At 49.2% G+C, this 25210-nt stretch overlaps 1 protein-coding gene across 3 annotated transcripts in view; it reads left to right on the top strand.

Moving 5' to 3' along the window:
* The window catches only part of LOC138261608 (dual specificity testis-specific protein kinase 1-like), a 377555-nt gene that overhangs the window by 213612 nt on the left and 138733 nt on the right, over positions 1 to 25210 (top strand). The gene's annotated exons all lie outside the window — the stretch shown is intronic.

The following is a 25210-nucleotide window of genomic DNA, read 5'->3' as shown; positions in this document are numbered from 1 at the left end:
TGAACCGCCTCTCGCACCCCAACATTCTCAGGTATGCAGCTCACTCATGTTCTCTCCATTGTGTTTCACACCCAGACACTCTAAGGTGGGGGGCTGTTGGGTGCAGCTTATGAACCGCCTCTCGCACCCCAACATTCTCAGGTATGCAGCTCACTCATGTTCTCTCCATTGTGTTTCACACCCAGACACACTAAGGTGGGGGGCTGTTGGGTGCAGCTTATGAACCGCCTCTCGCACCCCAACATTCTCAGGTATGCAGCTCACTCTCATGTTCTCTCCATTGTGTTTCACACCCAGACACACTAAGGTGGGGGGGTTGTTGGGTGCAGCTTATGAACCGCCTCTCGCACCCCAACATTCTCAGGTATGCAGCTCACTCATGTTCTCTCCATTGTGTTTCACACCCAGACACACTAAGGTGGGGGGGCTGTTGGGTGCAGCTTATGAACCAGCTCTCACACCCTCAAGTTTGCAGTTCACTCTATTCTCTCCATTCTCACACCTGAGCACACTCGGGGGGCCCAGCTTGTCACCTGCCTTTCCAACATCCTCCGGTAAGCGGCACAATGTCTTGCTTGTTTTATTTCTATCATGTGCTCAAACACGCTGAGTGAGGTGCATCTCATGACAGCCTCTCACCCCTCAGCTTCCTCCTTGCGTTTCTTTCTCGCTCTTGTACACCTTGAGAAAGATGCAGCGTACGAACCATCTGTCCCATCTCAGCATCACCTGATGTGCAGCGGCCTCTCGCTCCTTGCAGTTCTTTGTAGCACTTACCATTTCGGAGGTGTAGATTAACAGCCTCTCACAGCCCCCAAATCCTAAGGTATACAGTTTCCAAAATGGATTCCACCCAGACTAGCAGGAACCCCTCTACACAGTACAGGCGCTGATGGCACTCATCATGTCGCCACTAATGACAAGTCTTCTTCACAGCCAGTGAATTTGGCCAGTTTTCTCTCTCTAGCCTAGCATCTGCTACCAGGCAGAGGTGTAGGGAGCAGTGCAGAGCCATGGACTGTGCAGTAGCATACACTGTTGAATCCTTTCCACACCCCTTTCTCCCTGCACAGGACTATGAAGACACTCGTCCTTTGGATTTTGGGTGAATTGAAAATGAAGCTGAATGATGGCGATTATAGTGCCTCCAGCCTTTTGAAATTTGTGTTGGCGTCCAGCACTTCTCCTTCAAGTTCTATGAGAGCAGCAGTTCTAAGACTGAAATTATTTTGCTCTGGGATCCCTAACTCTGCCCACTGTCGATGTGAGATAGTGATTGATCCTAACTTGACTCTTGGTGCTCAAATCAGTGCTGCTTCGTGCAACCATTTCTACTAAATACAGCTTCTGACCCTCAGTTTACCATTCTTAACCGGGCACAGCCTCAAACACCGTAAGGGCCAGATGTACAAAGCTTTTTACCGGCTGCAAAGGGCCCATCAGGCTGATTGCAACCGGTAAATGCCTTTTGGCATGTACCAACTCAATTTTGTGAGTCGGTAACCCATTACCGAGTTGCAAAATAGGTTTTGCCACTGGCTATTAGCAAGGGGCATGCCAAGGGCGTCCCTTCCTAATAGTGAGTCGCACTGGTATGTATGAATGTTTTGCAACTTCATATTGGTGGTAACCATTCACAAACGGGAATGAGTCCCCAAGTAACCCTTTCCCCTTTGCGAATGTGGGTGCAAAAATTTTTTAAGAGCAGGCAGTGAACCCATTTTTTTATTTTTTATAAGGCAGGGTATCCCCCAAATTTAATTATTGTCAATTTCTATTTAAATAATTAAGACAAAGCATCAAATAAAATTAACAAAAACATTAAAAGAAAAAAAACGCTTCTAGCTTAATTAAAAAAGTGCATTTTTCCCATTCCCAAGAGGTATAATATTTATATATTTTGTTTTGAATAGATTTGAAATGATTTTCAATTTGATATTAATGTCAGTGTAAGTTTTAGATCCCGTTCAGCGGGCCACAGGACAAGCAGGGGCTAGTGGGCCTTAATCATAGGGGCTTGGGGCAGTATGCCTTTGATGCCCTGGGGTCAGCCCTGTTTGGCTGTGCAAAGTGGGCCAAGTATAGCCCCTCCAGCACATGACTCTCCATGGTAGTAGTGGTGAGCAGTAACAGGCTTCTCAGGATGTAGTGTGGGGGTGTTCATGCTCAGAACTTAACAATCATCCAGTGCTTCATTTAATAAAAGAAAAGTATTCCATTACCCACAAAAGCTTGATACTGCACAAGTAGTAGGCACAATATAGTTAACAGACTGCTGGGGCTTCAGTGCCTCGATCCATTATCCACACCTCATACTTCTAGGTTCCCCTCGTTCTTTAAACTAGGCAGTTCTTCCATCTGGGTAAGAATGTCTCTCTTGCATGAATCAGAGTTCTAAGTTTAGTGCACTCAGTTTATCGCAGTTCTCATTAGTCTCATTAGTCTGAGGAGAGCGACCCTTGACCGTCGGGTAGGTCGCTTCCCCGCCGCTGGAGCTTCGCCTGCCCAGGCCCCGGCCACCTCTTTAAAGGTCTCTAAGGTTTTCCTTGTGCGCTTTTCCACTTTGAATTTCTTTTTCTTTCCTTTTGCGTTTTTCCACTTTGAATTTCTTTTTCTTTCCTTTGGCGCTTTTCCTGCTTTCCCGCCGCTGCCACCTGTGCAGCCCGCCACCCCTGCTCCCATTCGCTGTCCTCCCTCCTGCCTCCCAGCTGACCCCTTCTCCCCCACTTCCCTCTTATGGCGGCCGCTGCGCGGCAGAGGCGGCGACCCTTGACCCTCGGGTAGGTCGCTTCCCTGCCGCTGCAGCTCCGCTTGCCCAGGTCCCTGCCACCTCTTTAAAGGTCTCTAAGGTTTTCCTTGTGCGCTTTTCCACTTTGAATTTCTTTTTCTTTCCTTTGGCGCTTTTCCCGCTTTCCTGCTGCTGCCACCCGTGCGGCCCCGCCCCCCCCTGCTCCCATTCGCTGTCCTCCCTCCCGCCTCCCAGCTGACCCCCCCTACCCCCCTTCCCTCTTATGGCGGCCGCTGCGCCCGTCCGCGCCCAGCGCCAGAACCCCTGGCCCCTCACTGCACTCAAAACATCCGACTAAGATACAACGCCATCTCCCTCAATGCCCTCAACCCCAGATGAACAGCCACCTGCTACCAAGCCAGCCCTAAACGAACCCATGGGCCCTTCATCTGCCAAGTCTGCAAATACACATTCCACCGAACCTGCAGACCACCCACCGGCCCTCACAACAACAACCATCTCAAGTGCATCCTCCTCAACACACGCTCCGTCCACAAGCAGGCCATCAAACTATGGGACCTCCTGGACACAACAGCACCAGACGTCGCCTTCATCACAGAAACCTGGATGAACACCTCCTCGGCCCCAGACATCGCCATAGCCATCCCCGACGGCTACAAGATCGCCCAGAAGGACCGCGTCAACCAAACCGGAGGAGGAATCGCCATGATCCACAGAAACACCATCAACATCACGACTACCACCGAAGACACCTGTGAGAAAGTAGCCTCTTTCTAGCCTTGTTACCCCCACTTTTGGCCTGTTTGTGAGTGTATGTCAGGGTGTTTTTATTGTCTCACTGGGACCCTGCTAGCCAGGGCCCAGTGCTCATAGTGAAAACCATATGTTTTCAGTGTGTTTATGTGTCACTGGGACCCTGCTAGTCAGGACCCAGTGCTAATAAGTTTGTGGCCTATATGTATGTGTTCCCTGTGTGGTGCCTAACTGTCTCACTGAGGCTCTGCTAACCAGAACCTCAGTGGTTATGCTCTCTCATTTCTTTCAAATTGTCACTAACAGGCTAGTGACCAATTTTACCAATTTACATTGGCTTACTGGAACACCCTTATAATTCCCTAGTATATGGTACTGAGGTACCCAGGGTATTGGGGTTCCAGGAGATCCCTATGGGCTGCAGCATTTCTTTTGCCACCCATAGGGAGCTCTGACAATTCTTACACAGGCCTGCCACTGCAGCCTGAGTGAAATAACGTCCACGTTATTTCACAGCCATTTTACACTGCACTTAAGTAACTTATAAGTCACCTATATGTCTAACCTTTACCTGGTAAAGGTTAGGTGCAAAGTTACTTAGTGTGAGGGCACCCTGGCACTAGCCAAGGTGCCCCCACATGGTTCAGGGCCAATTCCCCGGACTTTGTGAGTGCGGGGACACCATTACATGCGTGCACTACATATAGGTCACTACCTATATGTAGCTTCACAATGATAACTCCGAATATGGCCATGTAAAATGTCTATGATCATGGAATTGTCCCCTCTATGCCATCCTGGTATAGTTGGCACAATCCCATGATCCCAGTGGTCTGTAGCACAGACCCTGGTACTGCCAAACTGCCTTTCCTGGGGTTTCACTGCAGCTGCTCCTGCTGCCAACCCCTCAGACAGGTTTCTGACCTCCTGGGGTCAAGCCAGGCTTGTCCCAGGATGGCAGAACAAAGGACTTCCTCTGAGAGAGGGTGTTACACCCTCTCCCTTTGGAAAATGGTGTGAAGGCAGGGGAGGAGTAGCCTCCCCCAACCTCTGGAAATGCTTTCTTGGGCACAGATGTGCCCAATTCTGCATAAGCCAGTCTACACCGGTTCAGGGGACCCCTTAGCCCTGCTCTGGCGCGAAACTGGACAAAGGAAAGGGGAGTGACCACTCCCCTGACCTGCACCTCCCCTGGGAGGTGTCCAGAGCTCCTCCAGTGTGCTCCAGACCTCTGCCATCTTGGAAACAGAGGTGCTGCTGGCACACTGGACTGCTCTGAGTGGCCAGTGCCACCAGGTGACGTCAGAGACTCCTTCTGATAGGCTCCTTCAGGTGTTGCTAGCCTATCCTCTCTCCTAGGTAGCCAAACCCTCTTTTCTGGCTATTTAGGGTCTCTGTCTCTGGGGAAACTTTAGATAACGAATGCAAGAATTCATCAGAGTTCCTCTGCATCTCTCTCTTCACCTTCTGCCAAGGAATCGACTGTTGACCGCGCTGGAAGCCCGCAAAACTGCAACAAAGTAGCTAAGACGACTACTGCAACTCTGTAACGCTGATCCTGCCGCCTTCTCGACTGTTTTCCTGGTGGTGCATGCTGTGGGGGTAGTCTGCCTCCTCTCTGCACTAGAAGCTCCGAAGAAATCTCCCGTGGGTCGATGGAATCTTCCCCCTGCAACCGCAGGCACCAAAAAGCTGCATTACCGGTCCCTTGAGTCTCCTCAGCACGACGAGCGAGGTCCCTCGAATCCAGCAACTCTGTCCAAGTGACTCCCACAGTCCAGTGACTCTTCAGTCCAAGTTTGGTGGAGGTAAGTCCTTGCCTCACCTCGCTAGACTGCATTGCTGGGAACCGCGACTTTTGCAGCTACTCCGGCCCCTGTGCACTTCCAGCGGAAATCCTTTGTGCACAGCCAAGCCTGGGTCCACGGCACTCTAACCTGCATTGCACGACTTTCTAACTTGGTCTCCGGCGATGTGGGACTCCTTTGTGTAACTTCGGGTGAGCACCGTTTCACGCATCCTCGTAGTGCCTGTTTCTGGCACTTCTCCGGGTGCTACCTGCTGCTGAGAGGGCTCCTTGTCTTGCTCGACGTCTCCTCTACCTCCTGGTCCAATTTGCGACCTCCTGGTCCCTCCTGGGCCACAGCAGCGTCCAAAAACGCTAACCGCACAATTTGCAGCTAGCAAGGCTTGTTGGCGTTCTTTCGGCGGGAAAACACTTCTGCACGACTCTCCACGGCGAGAGGGATCCGTCCACCAAAGGGGAAGTCTCTAGCCCTTTTCGTTCCTGCAGAAACCTCAGCTTCTTCTGTCCAGTAGAAGTTTGTTTGCACCCACAGCTGACATTTCCTGGGCATATGCCCATCTCCGACTTGCTTGTGACTTTTGGACTTGGTCCCCTTGTTCCACAGGTACCTTAGATTGGAAATCCACAGTTGTTGCATTGTTGGTTTGTGTCTTTCCTGCATTATTCCTCTATCACGACTTCTTTGTCTTTGGGGGAACTTTGGTGCACTTTGCACTCACTTTTCAGGGTCTTGGGGAGGGTTATTTTTCTAACTCTCACTATTTTCTAATAGTCCCAGCGACCCTCTACTAGGTCACATAGGTTTGGGGTCCATTCGTGGTTCGCATTCCACTTTTGGAGTATATGGTTTGTGTTGCCCCTATCCCTTTGTGTCCCCATTGCATCCTATTGTAATTAAACATTGTTTGCACTGTTTTCTAAGACTATACTGCATATTTTTGGTATTGTGTACATATATCTTGTGTATATTTCCTATCCTCTCACTGAGTGTACTCTCTAAGATACTTTGGCATATTGTCATAAAAATAAAGTACCTTTACTTTTAGTATAACTGTGTATTGTGTTTTCTTATGATATTGTGCAAGTGACACTTGTGGTACTGTAGTAGCTTCACACGTCTCCTAGTTCAGCCTAAGCTGCTCTGCTAAGCTACCATTATCTATCAGCCTAAGCTGCTAGACACCCTATACACTAATAAGGGATAACTGGGCCTGGTGCAAGGTGCAAGTACCCCTTGATACTCACTACAAGCCAGTCCAGCCTCCTACATTGGTGGCAGCGGTTGGATAAGTGTTTTGAGACTACTTACCACTCTTGTCATTGTACTTTTCATAAGGGAAAAATATACAAAACAAGTTCAGTAACATGCTTAGAGAACAAGATAAGGCTAAAAGTGCCCCATCTGTTGAAATGTAGCTAATGGTTCCCAATCTGATCCAGGGACTCCCCCAGGAAAAGGTTCAGGAAAGAAACTTCTTAGCCTGCCCATCACAAGACAGTCTAGCATAGATGGTAATGATGAAGAGCCACACCATACAAATAGTGTTGTCTCACATCATAGCAAGAGCATTTATTCTCACCACAGTGGAAGTGATGTTTCTGTTAGCCAAGCTGTTAGAAGGAGACCTGTCCCTTACAGAGGGCACCCTGTTCATTCCCATCATACCTCTGTGTCTAGAAATGTCCCTCCCACCAACCCTGATGACAGATTGTTAGAAAGGGAACTCAATAAGTTGAGGGTGGAACAAACCAGACTGAAGCTTAAAAAGCAACAGCTGGATTTGGATAGACAGTCTTTAGAATTAGAGAAGGAAAGACAGAAGTTGGGTTTTGAAACCCATGGTGGCAGCAGCAGTATTCCCCATAGTCATCCTGCAAAAGAGCATGATTCCAGGAATCTGCATAAGATAGTTACCCCTTATAAGGAGGGGGATGACATTAACAAGTGGTTTGCTGCACTTGAGAGGGCCTGTGTTGTACAGGATGTCCCTCAAAGGCAGTGGGCTGCTATCCTATGGCTATCATTTAGTGGAAAAGGTAGGGATAGGCTCCTTACTGTGAAAGAAAGTGATGCCAATAATTTTACAGTACTTAAGAATGCACTCCTGGATGGTTATGGCTTAACCACTGAACAATACAGGATAAAGTTCAGAGAGACCAAAAAGGAGTCTTCACAAGACTGGGTTGATTTCATTGACCATTCAGTGAAGGCCTTGGAGGGGTGGTTACATGGCAGTAAAGTTACTGATTATGACAGCCTGTATAACTTGATCCTGAGAGAGCATATTCTTAATAATTGTGTGTCTGATTTGTTGCACCAGTACTTGGTGGACTCTGATCTGACCTCTCCCCAAGAATTGGGAAAGAAGGCAGACAAATGGGTCAGAACAAGGGTGAACAGAAAAGTTCATACAGGGGGTGACAAAGAGAACAATAAGAAGAAAGATGGTGACAAATCTCAAGATAAGCATGGGGATAAGGGTAAAACCAAAGATTCCACTTCAAATCTTAAACACTCTTCAGGGGGTGGGGATAAAACAAATTCTTCCTCTTCTTCTCAACCTACACAATTTAAAAAGCCTTGGTGCTTTGTGTGTAAAAATAGAGGCTATAGGCCAGGGGATAAGTCCTGTCCAGGTAAACCCCCTGAGCCTACCACCACTAATACATCAAGCTCTAGTGCCCCTAGCAGTAGTGGTACTAGTGGTGGGACTGCTGGCAACAGTCAAGTTAAGGGTGTAGTTGGGTTCACTTATGGGTCCATAGTAGAAACTGGGGTAGTCAGTCCCAAGACAGTTTCTGTCACACCTAGTGGCATTGGCCTTGCCACACTGGCTGCTTGTCCCCTTACAATGGATAAGTACAGGCAGACAGTTTCAATAAATGGTGTTGAGGCCTTGGCCTACAGGGACACAGGTGCCAGTATCACTTTGGTGACTGAAAACCTAGTGCACCCTGATCAACACATCATTGGACAACAGTATAAGATTATTGATGTCCATAACTCCACTAAGTTTCTTCCCTTAGCTATAATTCAGTTTAATTGGGGTGGAGTTACTGGCCCTAAGCAGGTGGTGGTATCACCTAGCTTACCTGTAGACTGTCTCTTAGGTAATGACCTAGAGGCCTCAGGTTGGGCTGATGTAGAGTTTTATGCCCATGCAGCCATGCTGGGCATCCCTGAGGAATTGTTCCCTCTCATTTATACTGAAATGAAAAAGCAAAGGAGAGAAGGCCTGAAAACTCAGGAGCCCTCACCATCAACGGGTAAAAAGGGTATCACAGTATCCCCTAACCACCCTACCATTCAGGATACCATTCTTGTGGTGGGAGAAACCTCTCCTGGGGTGGCACCTGTTCCAAGGGAATCATCAGCTGGCAAAGCTGGACTCCCTGAGGTAGAAGTACCTCTCTGTGGGATAACTAACATTGGTGAGAAAAACAGCACCATTTTAGTTAACATGGAGCATCCCTCCAACCCTCCCAGAGAAACTTTAGTGCAGAAACCCTGCACTGCCTCACAACACTTAGGACAGCATCCCTGCCCTGCTCCAACCCAAGAGAAACAGCATCCCTGTTCTCTCTTCCAGCCATATGGACAAAGTTTTTGCCCAGCTTTGGCTTTTCTGAGACAGCATCCCTGTCTGGCATTTCCATCACTACAAATAGGTTCAGTGGACAAGTCCCACTGCTCTAAACTAAAACTTACTGATAGAAACTCTGAAAATACATCTTCACATTGTTGCTTAGCTAAAAAACTTCAAACAGGGTGGTTTACATCCCCACAGGGAAGTAACCATATAGTGGATGATAAAGGGAGTAACCAGTCTATTGCAGAGCTACTCTCTACTTATCACCACTTAGACAATAAAGTCTCAACTGGCCAAGGTTAGCCTTATTGTCCTTCGTTTGGGGGGGGGGTTGTGTGAGAAAGTAGCCTCTTTCTAGCCTTGTTACTCCCACTTTTGGCCTGTTTGTGAGTGTATGTCAGGGTGTTTTTACTGTCTCACTGGGACCCTGCTAGCCAGGGCCCAGTGCTCATAGTGAAAACCATATGTTTTCAGTGTGTTTGTTATGTGTCACTGGGACCCTGCTAGTCAGGACCCCAGTGCTCATAAGTTTGTGGCCTATATGTATGCGTTCCCTGTGTGGTGCCTAACTGTCTCACTGAGGCTCTGCTAACCAGAACCTCAGTGGTAATGCTCTCTCATTTCTTTCAAATTGTCACTAACAGGCTAGTGACCAATTTTACCAATTTACATTGGCTTACTGGAACACCCTTATAATTCCCTAGTATATGGTACTGAGGTACCCAGGGTATTGGGGTTCCAGGAGATCCCTATGGGCTGCAGCATTTCTTTTGCCACCCATAGGGAGCTCTGACAATTCTTACACAGGCCTGCCACTGCAGCCTGAGTGAAATAACGTCCACGTTATTTCACAGCCATTTTACACTGCACTTAAGTAACTTATAAGTCACCTATATGTCTAACCTTTACCTGGTAAAGGTTAGGTGCAAAGTTACTTAGTGTGAGGGCACCCTGGCACTAGCCAAGGTGCCCCCACATGGTTCAGGGCCAATTCCCCGGACTTTGTGAGTGCAGGGACACCATTACATGCGTGCACTACATATAGGTCACTACCTATATGTAGCTTCACAATGGTAACTCCGAATATGGCCATGTAAAATGTCTATGATCATGGAATTGTCCCCTCTATGCCATCCTGGTATAGTTGGCACAATCCCATGATCCCAGTGGTCTGTAGCACAGACCCTGGTACTGCCAAACTGCCTTTCCTGGGGTTTCACTGCAGCTGCTCCTGCTGCCAACCCCTCAGACAGGTTTCTGACCTCCTGGGGTCAAGCCAGGCTTGTCCCAGGATGGCAGAACAAAGGACTTCCTCTGAGAGAGAGGGTGTTACACCCTCTCCCTTTGGAAAATGGTGTGAAGGCAGGGGAGGAGTAGCCTCCCCCAACCTCTGGAAATGCTTTCTTGGGCACAGATGTGCCCAATTCTGCATAAGCCAGTCTACACCGGTTCAGGGGACCCCTTAGCCCTGCTCTGGCGCGAAACTGGACAAAGGAAAGGGGAGTGACCACTCCCCTGACCTGCACCTCCCCTGGGAGGTGTCCAGAGCTCCTTCAGTGTGCTCCAGACCTCTGCCATCTTGGAAACAGAGGTGCTATTGGCACACTGGACTGCTCTGAGTGGCCAGTGCCACCAGGTGACGTCAGAGACTCCTTCTGATAGGCTCCTTCAGGTGTTGCTAGCCTATCCTCTCTCCTAGGTAGCCAAACCCTCTTTGCTGGCTATTTAGGGTCTCTGTCTCTGGGGAAACTTTAGATAACGAATGCAAGAGTTAATCAGAGTTCCTCTGCATCTCTCTCTTCACTTTCTGCCAAGGAATCGACTGCTGACCGCGCTGGAAGCCTGCAAAACTGCAACAAAGTAGCTAAGACGACTACTGCAACTCTGTAACGCTGATCCTGCCGCCTTCTCGACTGTTTTCCTGGTGGTGCATGCTGTGGGGGTAGTCTGCCTCCTCTCTGCACTAGAAGCTCCGAAGAAATCTCCTGTGGGTCGACGGAATCTTCCCCCTGCAACCGCAGGCACCAAAAAGCTGCATTACCGGTCCCTTGGGTCTCCTCTCAGCACGACGAGCGAGGTCCCTCGAATCCAGCAACTCTGTCCAAGTGACTCCCACAGTCCAGTGACTCTTCAGTCCAAGTTTGGTGGAGGTAAGTCCTTGCCTCACCTCGCTAGACTGCATTGCTGGGAACCGTGACTTTTGCTGCTACTCCGGCCCCTGTGCACTTCCGGCGGAAATCCTTTGTGCACAGCTAAGCCTGGGTCCACAGCACTCTAACCTGCATTGCACGACTTTCTAAGTTGGTCTCCGGCGATGTGGGACTCCTTTGTGTAACTTCGGGTGAGCACCATTTCACGCATCCTCGTAGTGCCTGTTTCTGGCACTTCTCCGGATGCTACCTGCTGCTGAGAGGGCTCCTTGTCTTGCTCGACGTCCCCTCTACCTCCTGGTCCAATTTGAGACCTCCTGGTCCCTCCTGGGCCACAGCAGTGTCCAAAAACGCTAACCGCACAATTTGCAGCTAGCAAGGCTTGTTGGCGTTCTTTCGGCGGGAAAACACTTCTGCACGACTCTCCACGGCGAGAGGGATCCGTCCACCAAAGGGGAAGTCTCTAGCCCTTTTCGTTCCTGCAGAAACCTCAGCTTCTTCTGTCCAGTAGAAGCTTGTTTGCACCCACAGCTGACATTTCCTGGGCATATGCCCATCTCCGACTTGCTTGTGACTTTTGGACTTGGTCCCCTTGTTCCACAGGTACCCTAGATTGGAAATCCACCGTTGTTGCATTGTTGGTTTGTGTCTTTCCTGCATTATTCCTCTATCACGACTTCTTTGTCTTTGGGGGAACTTTGGTGCACTTTGCACTCACTTTTCAGCGTCTTGGGGAGGGTTATTTTTCTAACTCTCACTATTTTCTAATAGTCCCAGCGACCCTCTACAAGGTCACATAGGTTTGGGGTCCATTCGTGGTTCGCATTCCACTTTTGGAGTATATGGTTTGTGTTGCCCCTATTCCTATGTGTCCCCATTGCATCCTATTGTAACTATACATTGTTTGCACTGTTTTCTAAGACTATACTGCATATTTTTGGTATTGTGTACATATATCTTGTGTATATTTCCTATCCTCTCACTGAGGGTACACTCTAAGATACTTTGGCATATTGTCATAAAAATAAAGTACCTTTATTTTTAATATAACTGTGTATTGTGTTTTCTTATGATATTGTGCAAGTGACACTTGTGGTACTGTAGTAGCTTCACACGTCTCCTAGTTCAGCCTAAGCTGCTCTGCTAAGCTACCATTATCTATCAGCCTAAGCTGCTAGACACCCTAAACACTAATAAGGGATAACTGGGCCTGGTGCAAGGTGCAAGTACCCCTTGGTACTCACTACAAGCCAGTCCAGCCTCCTACAACACCCCCCTAGCTGCCGAACACGTACACTTCCAGATCCACATCGACCCCAGAACCACCCTCAGAGGAACACATGTCTACAGACCCCCGGGCCCACGCACCCAATTCAGCGAAACCATCACAGACTTCATCAGCCCGCACGCCCTGGCCTCACCAGAATACATCCTCCTCGGGGACCTGAACTTCCACCTGGAGAAAAACGACAACAACACCGCCACCCTGCTCGACAACCTCGCCAATCTCGGACTCAAGCAACTGGTGAGCACCCCCACCCACACCGCTGGCCACACACTCGACCCCATCTTCTCCGCCAGCAACCACATCTCCTTCAGCCACTCCTCCGAACTACACTGGACCGACCACAGATGCGTCCACTTCACCTTCAAAATGGAGACCCACCGCACACAACAAATACCCCGCAGACGCTGGAGCAAAATCTCCACAGAGCAGCTCCTCTCAACACTGAGCCAAAACCCACCAGCCAACATCACGGACACCAACATCGCAGCCCACAGCCTCACACAGTGGATCACCGACTGTGCCGAAAACCTCGCACCACTTAAAAGCCCCCCAAGCGGGACCAGCATCAAGAAACCCCCGTGGTTCACGGACGCCCTCAAAGAATCTAAGAAATCTTGCCGAACCCTTGAAAAAACCTGGTGCAGGGAACGAACCACAGAAAACATGACAGCCCTCAAGAATGCCACCCGTGAACACCACCAACTGATCCGCTCCACCAAAAGGACTTCATTCAAAGAGCGACTAGACAACAACACCCACAACAGCAAGGAACTCTTCAACATCGTCAAAGAGCTCTACAACCCCAGCGCCAGCTCCAACGACATCACACCCTCACAAGAACTCTGCGACTCCCTCGCTACGTTCTTCCACCGAAAGATCGCAGATCTACACGACAGCTTCGGACCCCAGACTCCGCCCCCTACCACCGAACCAGCAGCCCCCACCACTACACTCAGCCACTGGACCCCCATCAGCTCAGAAGAGACCAGAAGCATCATGAACACCATCCACTCCGGCTCCCCCTCGGACCCTTGCCCCCATCACATCTTCAACAAAGCCGACTCCGTCATCGCCCCCTATCTCTGGAACATCATCAACAGCTCGTTCGCATCAGCCACCTTCCCCGAGAGCTGGAAAAACGCGGAAGTCAAAGCCCTCCTGAAAAAACCCACGGCGGACCCCAACGATCTGAAGAACCTCCGCCCCATCTCTCTTCTCCCCTTCCCGGCCAAGGTCATCGAGAAGACCGTCAATAAGCAGCTGACTGCTTTTCTCGAGGCTAACAACTCGCTCGACCCTTCCCAATCTGGATTTCGAGCCAACCACAGCACAGAAACCGCCCTCATCGCAGTTACCAACGACATCAGGATTCTGATGGACAACGGCGAAACAACCGCCCTCATCCTCCTGGACCTCTCGACTGCCTTCGACACCGTGTGCCATCGCACCCTAATATCCCGCCTCCGCACCACTGGAATCCTAGGACAGGCCCTAGACTGGATCATCTCGTTCCTCTCCGACAGAACCCAGAGAGTCCACCTCCCTCCCTTCCGCTCAGAACCCACCGAGATCATCTGCGGCGTACCCCAAGGATCCTCGCTCAGCCCAACCCTCTTCAACATCTACATGAGCTCCCTCGCCACCATAGCAGCCAAACACAACGTCAACATCATCTCCTACGCCGACGACACCCAGCTGATACTCTCCCTCACCAAAGACCCAACCACCGCCAAAACCATCCTACAGGAAGGAATGAAAGACGTCGCGGAATGGATGAAGCTCAGCTGCCTAAAACTGAACTCAGACAAGACGGAGGTCCTCATCCTCGGACAATCCCCTTCCGCCTGGGACGAATCCTGGTGGCCCACGGCACTGGGCACCGCACCAACCCCCTCGGACCACGTACGCAACCTCGGATTCACCCTAGACCCCCTCCTCACAATGACCAAGCAAGTCAACGCTGTCTTGTCATCATGCTTCAACACCCTACGCATGCTCCGAAAAATCTTCCGATGGATCCCCGCCGAAACCAGAAAGACAGTTACCCATGCCCTCGTCACAAGCCTCCTGGACTACGGAAACACCCAATACGCAGGCACCACCGCCAGTTCAGAAACGTCTTCAACGCATACAGAACGCCTCCGCACGCCTCATCCTCGACATTCCTCGCCACAGCCACATATCCGCCTACCTGAAACACCTGCACTGTCTCCCCGTCAACAAGAGGATCACCTTCAGGCTCCTTACCCACGCACACAAAGCACTCCACAACATGGGCCCCGAATACCTCAACAGCCGCCTCTCGATCTACACACCCTCCCGTCAGCTTCGCTCAGCTATCCTCGCCACCGTCCCACGGATCCGCAGAACCACAGCTGGAGGAAGATCATTTACCTACCTGGCAGCTAAAGCATGGAACTCCCTCCCTGCACACCTAAGAACTACCCAGGACCATCTCGCCTTCAGGAAACTCCTCAAGACCTGGCTCTTCGAGCAGCAGTAACCCCCTACCCCCCCCCCCCCCCCCCCCCCCCCCCAGCGCCTTGAGACCCTCTCGGTGAGTAGCGCGCTCTATAAATGTTCTGATTGATTGATTGATTGATTGTGGTATCTCACCACAATGCAGGCCTTCAAAATCCAGGGCTGAGACCTGAAGTCGACCAGTGGCAGTGTGCAGCCTTTCTTTCGCTTCTAGGAGAGCATGTGCTTTCCAATTTGGATCAGCTTGCTTCAGCTCCAGTGAGGCTGAGGTGAGGGGTGGCAGTAGGAGTTAACGTCATAGGACCTCTGGCCAGGAGGTTTAGATCATCTGGAGTCCCGGAGGCTCAGGGAGAAGGCTGGTCACACCCACTCTCCTGTCTGGTTCTAGGCACTAGTTGCAGAGGGTAGTAATAGTCTCTGAGTAACAGTGGCATGGGATGATCTTTGTTCTCATTTCTTACCCAAAGTGATGAGCTGTAATTGCACTTCTGTAGTCACGGGTGTACAAGATGAGCTACGCTTGCAGTGCTCAGGTCACAGCAGCACAGAATGAGCCACAGTCACACCCTTTGCTCCCAGTGACATAAACAGCCATAGTTCTGCAGCTCCTGACAGGAACTGACACTTGGAAAGCCTAATACCCACAAACACCTGGCGCATGCAAATCACTTTCCTCCATCCGAGCACAGACCCCACCAGCTCCTGCATCTTGCTGCTTTTTCTGGCCAGTCGCACCTCCTTCCCTTTCCCTCTCTCAACAGCCAGGTTGGGTTCTAGGCACCTCAGATTACATACAAAGCGTGTACCAACACAGCACAACTTCTGATGATGTCCCTTCACTCATGGGAAACTGGCTGTCAGGCAGACACCTCCTCTGGTGACAGAGCAGCCCTCGGAGTATTCTGCAGAGCACTCCCTTGTTTGGTCATAGAGAACTTGGAACTGCAAGCACAAGTGGGCCTGGGACTCCCATGTTTATAGAGTAGAAGCAGACTGGTGATATGGCTCCACTGTCTGAAATTTCAGTACCAGTTTAGCGTGGTTCTCCTTTTAGGTGTCATTTCCATACTTCTGTCCATACAGTCTTTTTGTAGAGTGTTGTTCCCCCCCTGCAGGGTAGGCTCCAGCCTACAGTACCCACAAAAGAGGCACAAACGGGTGTTAGCTTTTTACACCTGACTATCTTCAGCTACACTGAACAGTGTAGCTAAAGACAATCTGCTCAGAAGGGAGCCTATCTCTTCGCATTTGCAAAATCTACACTGGCTTCCTGTGACTAAGCGGATCTTATTCAAGACTTCTCTTCTGATGCACAGAGCGCTTCATCAGTCTAGACCTAACTACCTGTCCTGTAGGATATCCTCCTACATCCCTTCGGGAAACCTGTGCTCTGCTAATACTTTTCTGGCCGTGATTCCTAGGATTTGCCTGGCTAAGGCCGGTGGGCGTTCTTTCTCCTTCTTGGGACCTGTGAGCTGGAACAATTTGCCTTTAGAACTTCGGCAGATAGAGGATGAAGGATTGTTCAGGAAAAGGCTAAAAACCTGCCTTTTTGTTCACTAGCTGTGCTTCAATCTTTTCTTTCTGCACCACATAGCGCTGGTCCTTTCTCTGAGTAGCCTCATACTTATAAGTCCCTATACTTCAACATCCACAGAGATGAGAGGAAATATGAAAGGCTGGCCTAAAGGGCCTCTTTAGCTTGAGCAACGGGGACTGCAGTCCCATCCTTCAACCCCGTCATCTACTGCAGGAAGAGGAATTTGCAGCTCATCTCAGCAGAATGCCTTATTGAATTTCTAAACAAGCTTCGTCTCCTCTCTCGCCCCTTCATTGTTTGGGTGTCATTTCTCCAGCTCCAGTAATGGCAGCATATGCTTCCACTGTCTGCGACAATAACCATAACTCCATCTTGTGCACAAGACCAGTCCAGGAGCTTCCTACAGACCTCCATTACTCTGCCTCGCTCATGCACACAAGGCATGTATCATTCAGGCCACATATAGACATGCACAGCATTCTTGGGAAGTTAGAGCTTCGGTCTTGGCTAGCACTTTGAAGCAGTACTTTATAAGAAGGGGCCAGCAGGCCTCCCCTCCAGCGACACAGATAACAACTGTGTCCACAACTGTGAATTCACAAAACACCTTCTACTAACACCACCACCGCTCTAGGTAATAAACCCATGATGGGGACCGTCAGTCCACTGTCTGTGCAATGAGCTCATGATTAGTGCGCCTCTCCATGTCATAAGACAGGTCCAGGACCTCATTCATGTGAAAGTACAGGCCAAGGCATTGGCACACGCACCAAATTTGTGTTATGCTGGTAGGGCCAACAAAAACCAGAATACCAGATACAAGCAGTCGGGCACTGGTGGCATGAGAACACAGCTGACCATGCAGAGGGCATTTCTGTTCCAAGAGAAGGGGTAAATTAAGGTTAGTTAATTATGTAGATTAATTACAAAGAAAAATATTTTAAATTAAAAAGCACAATGATGTAATTTAAATTGAGTTAGTGTTAGGAATAGTGTGAGGTAAAGTATAATTAACAAATTAAATTATAAATACTTGTTTTAGTTTAAGGTTAGTGTTCGCTTGGGGTACATGATAATAAAAACATAGGTTATTTCTAATTAAAACTTAGTTTCAGAGTTATGATTATAATACTGATATATTAATAAATCCATTTAATGTAATTGAAATAAGATGTTGAGGTAGGTATTGGGATTTGGTTCAGGATAATAATTTTCACCAAAAGGCACTTTCGCATTTATTTACATTGTTAAAGCTACTCTGATGTTTGAATTAATATTCACTTGGATTACCCAACAGTTTTGGTGATGGAGGGGTAACATATGTTTATTTTATTTTTATGAATCTAAAATTGCTATGTGCATTGATTTTTATAGGTAAACATAAGCACCCTATTTGACTCAATAAAACAGTTAAGGACAATAAAACATGTAAGGGCAGATGTAGATTCCACTAAAAACCTCCTTTGATGATGTGGTTGTCTTCAATGTAAGATGAAGTTACATACAGCTGTTGGGCAATGCGCAACCTCAGTGGACCTTCACCTCTATGAAAGTGTAGGTCTTCCAACTGGTATTGGACGTTTAGAGAAATCTGTGAACAGTTTGTCATCTCATTTGCAAACCATTGGAGAACTCTGGAAACCAGTTAGCAGCCAAGACCCCTACAGGAGCAGTTCTAGTGCTGCCATGGTTAAAGTGCCAGCTGGGCAGGTTCGCAGGACCCCCACCCATAAATGAACAGGAGGAATTGCATTTTGCTCTGCTTCTAAGTAACAAATGTAGCAAAGACTTACTCCTTCTTCACACCTCATTGCTGCATCTGCTCTTGCTATATCAGTTAAGGTCTGTAAGGAAATGCCTCCTTGGCATGGTTGCCCCCTGACTTTTTGCCTTTGCTGATGCTATGTTTACAATTGAAAGTGTGCTGAGGCCTGCTAACCAGGCCCCAGCACCAGTGTTCTTTCCCTAACCTGTACTTTTGTATCCACAATTGGCAGACCCTGGCATCCAGATAAGTCCCTTGTAACTGGTACTTCTAGTACCAAGGGCCCTGATGCCAAGGAAGGTCTCTAAGGGCTGCAGCATGTCTTATGCCACCCTGGAGACCTCTCACTCAGCACAGACACACTGCTTACCAGCTTGTGTGTGCTAGTGAGGACAAAACGAGTAAGTCGACATGGCACTCCCCTCAGGGTGCCATGCCAGCCTCTCACTGCCTATGCAGTATAGGTAAGACACCCCTCTAGCAGGCCTTACAGCCCTAAGGCAGGGTGCACTATACCATAGGTGAGGGTACCAGTGCATGAGCATGGTACCCCTACAGTGTCTAAACAAAACCTTAGACATTGTAAGTGCAGGGTAGCCATAAGAGTATATGGTCTGGGAGTCTGTCAAACACGAACTCCACAGCACCATAATGGCTACACTGAAAACTGGGAAGTTTGGTATCAAACTTCTCAGCACAATAAATGCACACTGATGCCAGTGTACATTTTATTGTAAAATACACCACAGAGGGCACCTTAGAGGTGCCCCCTGAAACTTAACCGACTATCTGTGTAGGCTGACTAGTTTTAGCAGCCTGCCACAAACCGAGACATGTTGCTGGCCCCATGGGGAGAGTGCCTTTGTCACTCTGAGGCCAGTAACAAAGCCTGCACTGGGTGGAGATGCTAACACCTCTCCCAGGCAGGAATTGTCACACCTGGCGGTGAGCCTCAAAGGCTCACCTCCTTTGTGCCAACCCAGCAGGACACTCCAGCTAGTGGAGTTGCCCGCCCCCTCCGGCCAGGCCCCACTTTTGGCGGCAAGGCCGGAGAAAATAATGAGAAAAACAAGGAGGAGTCACTGGCCAGTCAGGACAGCCCCTAAGGTGTCCTGAGCTGAGGTGACTCTAACTTTTAGAAATCCTCCATCTTGCAGATGGAGGATTCCCCCAATAGGGTTAGGATTGTGACCCCCTCCCCTTGGGAGGAGGCACAAAGAGGGTGTACCCACCCTCAGGGCTAGTAGCCATTGGCTACTAACCCCCCAGACCTAAACACGCCCTTAAATTTAGTATTTAAGGGCTACCCTGAACCCTAGAAAATTAGATTCCTGCAACAAGAAGAAGGACTGCCCAGCTGAAAACCCCTGCAGCGGAAGACCAGAAGACGACAACTGCCTTGGCTCCAGAAACTCACCGGCCTGTCTCCTGCCTTCCAAAGATCCTGCTCCAGCGACGCCTTCCGAAGGGACCAGCGACCTCGACATCCTCTGAGGACTGCCCCTGCTTCGAAAAGACAAGAAACTCCCGAGGACAGCGGACCTGCTCCAAGAAAAGCTGCAACTTTGTTTCCAGCAGCTTTAAAGAACCCTGCAAGCTCCCCGCAAGAAGCGTGAGACTTGCAACACTGCACCCGGCGACCCCGACTCGGCTGGTGGCGATCCAACACCTCAGGAGGGACCCCAGGACTACTCTGATACTGTGAGTACCAAAACCTGTCCCCCCTGAGCCCCCACAGCGCCGCCTGCAGAGGGAATCCCGAGGCTTCCCCTGACCGCGACTCTTTGAACCTAAAGTCCCGACGCCTGGGAGAGACCCTGCACCCGCAGCCCCCAGGACCTGAAGGACCGGACTTTCACTGGAGAAGTGACCCCCAGGAGTCCCTCTCCCTTGCCCAAGAGGAGGTTTCCCCGAGGAATCCCCCCCTTGCCTGCCTGCAGCGCTGAAGAGATCCCGAGATCTCTCATAGACTAACATTGCGAACCCGACGCCTGTTTCTACACTGCACCCGGCCGCCCCCGCGCTGCTGAGGGTGAAATTTCTGTGTGGGCTTGTGTCCCCCCCGGTGCCCTACAAAACCCCCCTGGTCTGCCCTCCGAAGACGCGGGTACTTACCTGCAAGCAGACCGGAACCGGGGCACCCCCTTCTCTCCATTCTAGCCTATGCGTTTTGGGCACCACTTCGAACTCTGCACCTGACCGGCCCTGAGCTGCTGGTGTGGTGACTTTGGGGTTGCTCTGAACCCCCAACGGTGGGCTACCTTGGACCAAGAACTAAGCCCTGTAAGTGTCTTACTTACCTGGTAAAACTAATCAAAACTTACCTCCCCTAGGAACTGTGAAAATTGCACTAAGTGTCCACTTTTAAAACAGCTATTTGTCAATAACTTGAAAAGTATACATGCAATTTTGATGATTTGAAGTTCCTACAGTACTTACCTGCAATACCTTTCGAATGAGCTATTACATGTAGAATTTGAACCTGTGGTTCTTAAAATAAACTAAGAAAAGATATTTTTCTATATAAAAACCTATTGGCTGGATTTGTCTCTGAGTGTGTGTACCTCATTTATTGTCTATGTGTATGTACAACAAATGCTTAACACTACTCCTTGGATAAGCCTACTGCTCGACCACACTACCACAAAATAGAGCATTAGTATTATCTATTTTTACCACTATTTTACCTCTAAGGGGAACCCTTGGACTCTGTGCATGCTATTCCTTACTTTGAAATAGCACATACAGAGCCAACTTCCTACATTGGTGGATCAGCGGTGGGGTACAAGACTTTGCATTTGCTGGACTACTCAGCCAATACCTGATCACACGACAAATTCCAAAATTGTCATTAGAAATTGATTTTTGCAATTTGAAAAGTTTTCTAAATTCTTAAAAGACCTGCTAGGGCCTTGTGTTAGATCCTGTTTAGCATTTCTTTTAGAGTTTAAAAGTTTGTAAAAGTTTGAATTAGATTCTAGAACCAGTTTTAGTTTCTTAAAAAGTATTCCAACTTTTAGAAGCATAATGTCTAGCACAGATGTGAATGTGGTGGAACTCGACACCACACCTTACCTCCATCTACAGATGAGAGAGCTAAGGTCACTCTGTAAACTAAAGAAAATAGCAATGGGCCCCAAACCTACCAAAGTACAGCTCCAGGAGCTTTTGGCAGAGTTTGAAAAGGCCAACCCCTCTGAGGATGGCAACTCAGAGAATGAAGATAGTGACTTGGAGGGAAATTCCCCCCCTCCAGTCCTACTTAGGGAGAGCAGGGCTTCTCAAGCCCTGACTCCACAAATAATAGTCAGGGATGCTGGTTCCCTCACAGGAGGGACCAACAACTCTGAAATCACTGAGGATAACTCCAGTGAAGAGGACATCCAGTTAGCCAGGATGGCCAAAAGGTTGGCTTTGGAAAGACAGATCCTAGCCATAGAGAGGGAAAGACAAGAGATGGGCCTAGGACCCATCAATGGTGGCAGCAACATAAATAGGGTCAGAGATTCTCCTGACATGTTGAAAATCCCCAAAGGGATTGTAACTAAATATGAAGATGGTGATGACATCACCAAATGGTTCACAGCTTTTGAGAGGGCTTGTGTAACCAGAAAAGTGAACAGATCTCACTGGGGTGCTCTCCTTTGGGAAATGTTCACAGGAAAGTGTAGGGATAGACTCCTCACACTCTCTGGACAAGATGCAGAATCTTATGACCTCATGAAGGGTACCCTGATTGAGGGCTTTGGATTCTCCACTGAGGAGTACAGGATTAGGTTCAGGGGGGCTCAAAAATCCTCGAGCCAGACCTGGGTTGACTTTGTTGACTACTCAGTGAAAACACTAGATGGTTGGATTCAAGGCAGTGGTGTAAGTAATTATGATGGGCTGTACAATTTATTTGTGAAAGAACACCTGTTAAGTAATTGTTTCAATGATAAACTGCATCAGCATCTGGTAGACCTAGGACCAATTTCTCCCCAAGAATTGGGAAAGAAGGCGGACCATTGGGTCAAGACAAGGGTGTCCAAGACTTCAACAGGGGGTGACCAAAAGAAAGGGGTCACAAAGACTCCCCAGCAGAAGGGTGATGAGACAACCAAAACTAAAAATAGTAAAGAGTCTTCTACAGGCCCCCAAAAACCTGCACAGGAGGGTGGGCCCAGAGCCTCTTCACAAAACAATGGGTACAAGGGTAAAAACTTTGATCCCAAAAAGGCCTGGTGTCATAGCTGTAAACAGCATGGACACCAAACTGGAGACAAGGCCTGTCCCAAGAAAGGTTCCACTCCAAACTCCCATCCAGGTAACACTGGTATGGCTAGTCTCCAAGTGGGATCAACAGTGTGCCCAGAGCAAATCAGGGTCCACACTGAAGCTACTCTAGTTTCTGAGGGTGGGGTGGATTTAGCCACACTAGCTGTCTGGCCGCCTAACATGCAAAAATACAGACAGCAACTCTTAATTAATGGGACTAGAATAGAGGGCCTGAGGGATACAGGTGCCAGTGTCACCATGGTGACAGAGAAACTGGTTTCCCCTGGCCAATACCTGACTGGAAAAACTTACACAGTCACCAACGCTGACAATCAGAGAAAAGTACATCCCATGGCAATGGTTACTTTAGAATGGGGAGGGGTCAATGGCCTGAAACAGGTGGTGGTCTCCTCAAATATCCCAGTGGACTGTCTGCTTGGAAATGACCTGGAGTCCTCAGCATGGGCTGAGGTAGAGCTAAAAACCCATGCAGCAATGCTGGGTATCCCTGAACTGGTGTGTGTGAAAACAAGAGCACAGTGCAAGGCACAGGGTGAACAAGTAGAGCTGGAGTCTGGAAAAATGGCCCAGCCTACCAAGAGAACAGGAAAGTCAGTTGGGAAACCAACTGCAACACAGCAAAAGAAAGGGAACCTCTCTTCTCAGGAAGAAGTTCTGCCCTCTGAGGGAACTGAGCCTTTGGAGCTTGAACCTTATCAGGTTGAGCTCTTAGGCCCAGGGGGACCCTCAAGGGAAGAGCTGTGTAAGGGACAAGAAACCTGTCCCTCTCTTGAAGGCCTTAGGCAGCAAGCTGCTGAAGAGTCCAAAGGCAAGAAAAATGGAACGCATAGGGTCTATTGGGAAGATGGGCTCCTGTACACTGAGGCCAGAGACCCCAAACCTGGTGCCACTAGGAGAGTGGTAGTGCCTCAGCTGTTCAGAGAGTTCATCCTAACCTTGGCCCATGACATTCCCCTTGCTGGACATTTGGGACAAACCAAGACGTGGGAGAGGTTAGTCAACCACTTCTACTGGCCCAATATGTCCAACCTGGTTAAGGAGTTTTGCCTCTCCTGCCCCACCTGTCAAGCCAGTGGTAAGACAGGTGGGCATCCAAAGGCCCCCCTCATTCCACTTCCAGTGGTGGGGGTGCCCTTTGAAAGAGTGGGTGTGGACATAGTTGGTCCACTGGAACCTCCCACAGCCTCAGGAAATATGTATATCCTGGTAGTAGTGGATCATGCTACCAGGTATCCTGAAGCTATTCCCCTTAGGTCGACTACTGCCCCTGCAGTAGCCAAGGCCCTCATTGGTATCTTTACCAGAGTGGGTTTCCCTAAGGAGGTGGTGTCTGACAGAGGTACCAACTTCATGTCAGCATACCTAAAGCACATGTGGAATGAGTGTGGAGTGACTTATAAATTCACTACACCATACCATCCACAAACTAATGGCTTGGTTGAGAGATTCAACAAGACATTAAAGGGCATGATCATGGGGCTCCCAGAAAAACTCAAAAGGAGATGGGATGTCCTCCTGCCATGTCTGCTTTTCGCTTACAGGGAGGTACCACAGAAGGGAGTAGGGTTCTCACCCTTTGAACTTCTGTTTGGTCATCCTGTAAGGGGACCACTTGCCCTTGTTAAAGAAGGCTGGGAGAGACCTCTCCATGAGCCTAAACAGGACATAGTGGACTATGTACTTGGCCTTCGCTCTAGAATGGCAGAGTACATGGAAAAGGCAACCAAAAACCTTGAGGCCAGCCAACAACTCCAGAAGTTTTGGTATGACCAAAAGGCTGCACTGGTTGAGTTCCAACCAGGGCAGAAAGTCTGGGTTCTGGAGCCTGTGGCTCCCAGGGCACTCCAGGACAAGTGGAGTGGCCCTTACCCAGTACTAGAGAGGAAGAGTCAGGTCACCTACTTGGTGGACCTGGGCACAAGCAGGAGCCCCAAGAGGGTGATCCATGTAAACCGCCTTAAACTCTTCCACGACAGGGCTGATGTCAATCTGTTGATGGTAACAGATGAGGATCAGGAGGCAGAGAGTGAACCTCTCCCTGATCTTCTGTCATCAGACCCAAAAGATGGTACAGTAGATGGAGTGATCTACTCAGACACCCTCTCTGGCCAACAGCAAGCTGATTGTAGGAGAGTCCTACAACAGTTTCCTGAACTCTTCTCCTTAACCCCTGGTCAGACACACCTGTGTACCCATGATGTGGACACAGGAGACAGCATGCCTGTCAAGAACAAAATCTTTAGACAGTCTGACCATGTTAAGGAAAGCATCAAGGTGGAAGTCCACAAGATGCTGGAATTGGGAGTCATTGAGCGCTCTGACAGCCCCTGGGCTAGCCCAGTGGTCTTAGTCCCCAAACCTCACACCACAGATGGAAAGAAAGAGATGAGGTTTTGTGTGGACTACAGAGGGCTCAATTCTGTCACCAAGACAGATGCTCATCCAATTCCGAGAGCTGATGAGCTCATTGATAAATTAGGTGCTGCCAAATTTCTAAGTACCTTTGACTTGACAGCAGGGTACTGGCAAATAAAAATGGCACCTGGAGCAAAAGAAAAGACAGCATTCTCCACACCTGATGGGCATTATCAGTTTACTGTTATGCCCTTTGGTTTAAAGAATGCCCCTGCCACCTTCCAAAGGTTGGTGAATCAAGTCCTTGCTGGCTTGGAGTCCTTTAGCACAGCTTATCTTGATGATATTGCTGTCTTTAGCTCCACCTGGCAGGATCACCTGGTCCACCTGAGGAAGGTTTTGAAGGCTCTGCAATCTGCAGGCCTCTCTATCAAGGCATCCAAATGCCAGATAG

Source organism: Pleurodeles waltl, chromosome 1_1 (genome assembly GCF_031143425.1).
Source record: "Pleurodeles waltl isolate 20211129_DDA chromosome 1_1, aPleWal1.hap1.20221129, whole genome shotgun sequence".
Taxonomy (NCBI): Eukaryota; Metazoa; Chordata; class Amphibia; order Caudata; family Salamandridae; genus Pleurodeles; species Pleurodeles waltl.
This window is presented reverse-complemented; position numbering and strand designations above follow the sequence as displayed.